Raw genomic sequence first — 4908 nt, 5'->3', positions numbered from 1 at the left:
ATAAAAGAAATAAGCTTTTTCAGCAAACGGACAGAAGTAGTTTAATATTCATTTCTCAGATATACTAAATAAAAGCTAGATTTACTTGTCTTGGTCAATAACATGTGAAATTTTATATTTCATGTTGAATGCCTACTTAAAATGATGAAGGTATTGCCACTTAGAGGGCAGTTAAAAAGAGGGCTAGAAGATGATATATGCCAACACTAAAATTTTATTTTTATGTACCATAAATGCAAAATGACTTGCAAAGTGACCTCTTTGGTACTTCTTTAGAATTCAGTAGCTTAAATTTATAGTAATTTCAGATGCATTGAAAAGTGAGCATATCATGTAGGCAAATATATTTATTTTTATTTGGTTCTGATATCTGGTTTTAACTATTTTTATGAATATATATATATATATATATATATATTTATTTCTGATTAGTTTAATGGCTATAGGTCAATTTTGTCACTGTTTTTATAAGAAAATCATCTAAAGTTTCAGCATATGTTTCCATAACAGATAATACTGTATAAAGCCAATAACCCTAAAGATGAATAGAATTTGACTTTGCCTTGTTACCACACCATGAAGAAATCTGTTGCTCAGGTCAGATCTTAAAATAAATGTGGTAAATTTATATACTTTGTTTCCCAAACTATCTAGTTGATACTGAGTTAGCTGAAGGCTTCTTAAGATAAATATGTGAGATCTTGTGCCTTTTCACATACTGATTCCCCACCTTCAGTGCCTTATACACAAAATTCCTATTTTATCAGAACTTAATTATTCTTGTGCCAGTGTTTCTAAACCAGAGTAATATATCAATCCATTTAAAAAAATATATTTTATTTATTTATTTTTGAGAGAGAGAGAGAGAGAGAGAGAATGAGCGTGAGTGGCAGAGGGGCAGAGAGAAGCAGGCTCTGCCCCTAGCAAGGAGCTAAATGTAGGACTTGATCTAGGACCCTGGGATCATGACTTGACTCAAAGGCACTCAGTCAGTTGCTTAACCAACTGAGTCATCCAGATGTCCTATCAATCCACTTTAAAAGGAAATAATTCTCATTGGCTCTGTGTTTAGCTTAAATTACTTGCATTTCTAAGTATAAACTATGCTAATAGTTCTTACAAAACAACAAAAAAAAGAGATTTAGCCACAAAGATACTGCAAACCAAATGTAATTTCAATTAACATTAATTTCAAGTAAAGAAAAAAATTCCGAGTGTTTCTGAAATTATTGCTTCTTTAATGTTCATATGATGTTGACTTATACAGAAAAGTTAAGTTTGACATATCTATACAAACTATGCCAGACAATGACTCACAAATTTCTAAGATTTTCCATCATGTTGTTCATAATTCATTAATTGATTCTACTCTGGTTACTTTCCCCATTAACTCAAGTAATGTAGTAGTAACACAACATGCAACTCAATTATAAATAAAGACCAATACGTCCACAATGGGTTAAGAGATTATGTCAGCCATTGATACAACGTTATTTTGTATTTTATTACAAATGAAAATATAAGATGAAAAACTTCATACAACTCACAGATAATTCCATCTGAAGTTCTATCTTCTGACAGCTGGTGATTGGTGGACTTAGTTTGAGACACACTGACCTACTCCGCATACCTACCAAACTTTGATGCGGATTTGAACCATACCATTTCTTAGTTATGTTATAGTATGTAAATTACTTAACATTTTAAGCCTCTTGCCTTTCCTTCGCAAAATGTAGAAAATAGTAACTAAAGTTTTAATATTTCTAGGTGGGGTTACTATATATGTTACTATATATACATATATATATATATATATATATATATATATATATATATATATATCTCCCACTCATGCCCCTTGGGACAGAGTGTAAATATATTAAAAAGACAGCACAAACTTGAGAGGCTATAATACTAAAGAAACTGGGACACACACAGACACATGTGTTTGTGTGCATGCGACAATATACAGTAGTTATATGTATATAGTCCCTGGCACAATGTATATCATCTTGGGCACAAAGCAAGCATTTAACAAATGGTAGGCACTATTACTGTTATTACCACATAAAAATGAATAACTGCATTGTTGATTAGATAAGTATTTCTCCAACAATATTAACTTGCAAAGCACAATAGCACAATAGACTTAAAGTATTTTTTATTTTTTTATTACGCTTCCTTAAGAAGCGTAATTGCAGCCCTTCAAATGATCCAGCAAGGGAGATATTTTATTCAGGGGTATATTTAGTTCCTTTTACATCACCCTGGAGCATTTGTGTCTCTTCTACATAGAACTAGTTCAGTGGCTACATTAAATATATGCATTTGTGCGCTCTTTTTTCAAATGATGTAATTTTTATATCAATAAGTGTTCGGTTTTTACTGTGGCAATAGGCAGCTATACAAAAGAGTGAAACTTCTTTCACTATTCTTGGCATTCTGAACTGGTCATTAATTATCTGTATGAATTAACATTTTGCTGTGCATCAAAAATGTTAAGGCTTTCTTCACAGGACAGTTATCTCCATTTCAACTGTACATAATTTTTGGCTTCAGTTGCATAGTTACAGTACCATCAGGTGCCACATTTACAAATAATGATGGTCAGTTTTTCTGGGAACTGTATTTTAATTGCTGTATCTCAATATAATCTGATTTACAGTGAATGCTATGAAATGTGCATCTAATTGAACATCTCTATGGAAGATTTAGATGTAATGCAAATGGATATAAGCTGATAACTTTTTATGCCTCCACTAAAGCATTTTCAAGCCTGAAAAGAAATTTGGAGATTAATCCTAAGCTTCCAACGGATATGCATTTAGTTTGGAGTGATCAAACAATTAAAAAATCTAAGAAAATCTGTTGTATGTAATTGTGGACCAGCTTGTTCAGACCAAGTTTCCTCCAGAAAATTTAGAAAATATGGAGGAAAATATATATTTTAAGTCTGCTTAAAGGCATGAGAAGATTCAAAAGGCAGGAGGACCAGAAAGGCTGCAATCCCAGAGGAAAGCAAAGACTAGAAATGTGAGCCCAACATCCGATGTCTATATTCTTCTTGACAAAAATTACTATATCTGCAAATGGAGGAGGAAAGCTTGGAAAGTTGAGTTTCACAAAGCTAGAAGGACAAAAATTGAAGCCCAGAGGCTGCAGAAAGGAAAGACCCTGATAAAATAAATAAGTTTTAATTGGCTTTGGAGGCAGTTAAGTAGGTGTGCATGGAACCAGCAACACAGACTCAAATTATGTCACGCTCTCACTGCATTAATGCAAATGGCTTCTAGCTTTATTGCTAAACACAAGTAAAATACATTCTCTTGTGAAATTGGCTTAAGTAACAAGATTTTGAAATAGTCCCATAAAATGATAAAAATGTCTTAAAGAATAATTGGTTTTTATAAGATTTGACCCAAAACTTGGAGAAAAAACTACAAGTATGTGTCTTGATAGGTCCAAGAAATTTTCTAAATATAGAAAACGAGAGCAGAAAGCTAGAAAAATACAAAATAAACAATGTAAAGAGAATTTCCTAAATAAAGGGGAAAAATCACTAAATAAAATTAAAATGAAAACTCAGTATATTGGTTTAAGCACATCTGAACAGATACTTACTGAATTGGAAAATTTCAGGAGAAAAGACCTGTCGTGAGTCATAAAAAGACAGAAGTTTGGCAATTAGAGCAACGTGTATAAGAGACTTAGGAGTCAGAGAATGAGACAACAGGATAGTGACAGGCTATATAAGGAGAATATAATATCACACTTTCGGAAAGAGGAGGAAAGCAGAATTTTCCAGATTTGGATATTTAACAATGATTTTATTTGTATTAATACAATTAGCTCTTTATTTCTACAACAGATACTCCTTTCTTAAAGTTTAGATGTGTTCTAATTAGCAATAATCGCGCCTCGGATAAACCTCATTGGCTACGATACTGCCACTGCGCAAAGCTTAAAGTTTAGATGTGTTCTAATGCAAATATTCCATTATCTAATGAAAATATTCCATTAAACAAAAATGATCATAAAAATTTGCATTAAAACACATCCACATATGGCTCTGTGGTTTGTTATGTTCTTTCTCCTCTTTCTCTGTTTTATATACATACATAGACACACACACATACACACACTAGCATAACTGGGCAAAACATACGTATATTTAGATACATGAGTTTGAGGTGGTTCATTTTTAAATTTAACTTTAAACTTAAAATTTAATGAGTTATAATGATAGATCATTACAGTAGCACCTTATGTTACTGTAACACACATAAATCTTCTTTAGTGAACATTTAAAAATTGGAACTCAGGATACCTGCATAGAATTTTCAAATTTGATTTTAAAAAGAAAAAAAATACATTTTTTTTCATTAGCACCAATGTATTCCCACCCTAGAGCCCACTTTGATACGCTCTAAAGAGCCAACCAATCAGAGCAACATTTTTTTGTTGAAACTATAGAGTTGATGTTTAAAATATTAATGACATTTTTAGGAGAATCCTTGCTGCTTTGGTAGAGGGAGAGGATATTTGATGACGGGACCAGTTGACCCAGAACTATCAACAGTTCACAGTTTTCATTTGAAGGCTGAGGGAAAAAAAAATTAAATTAAAAAAATATATATATATATATATATATTTTACTAGTCCTAACCAAATCAGAATTAGTTATACTTGGGGGGTTAAGTGGCATCCTGATGGATACCTGGTGGGGTCAATTTGTTGCAAGTGATAAGGGACCTTTATACGAAGCCTTCATTGGAAAAGAACCAGATCTGTTAAGTTGCATTACCTCTGTGCTTCTTGGAGAAAATACCGTGGGAAGGGTAGTGTGCGGACTGTTCATGATCAAGCTATTCATGATCAAGAGCTCTGCCTATCAGCCCCTCATTGTTT

At 32.5% G+C, this 4908-nt stretch overlaps 1 pseudogene; it reads right to left on the bottom strand.

Moving 5' to 3' along the window:
• Positions 1-3800: 3800 nt before the first annotated feature.
• LOC116587318 lies at positions 3801-3962 on the bottom strand (annotated as a pseudogene).
• Positions 3963-4908: the final 946 nt, after the last annotated feature.

Source organism: Mustela erminea, chromosome 3 (genome assembly GCF_009829155.1).
Source record: "Mustela erminea isolate mMusErm1 chromosome 3, mMusErm1.Pri, whole genome shotgun sequence".
In the NCBI taxonomy this organism is placed as follows: Eukaryota; Metazoa; Chordata; class Mammalia; order Carnivora; family Mustelidae; genus Mustela; species Mustela erminea.
The sequence above is the reverse complement of the archived record's forward strand: the minus strand, read 5'-3'. Positions and strand labels throughout refer to the sequence as shown.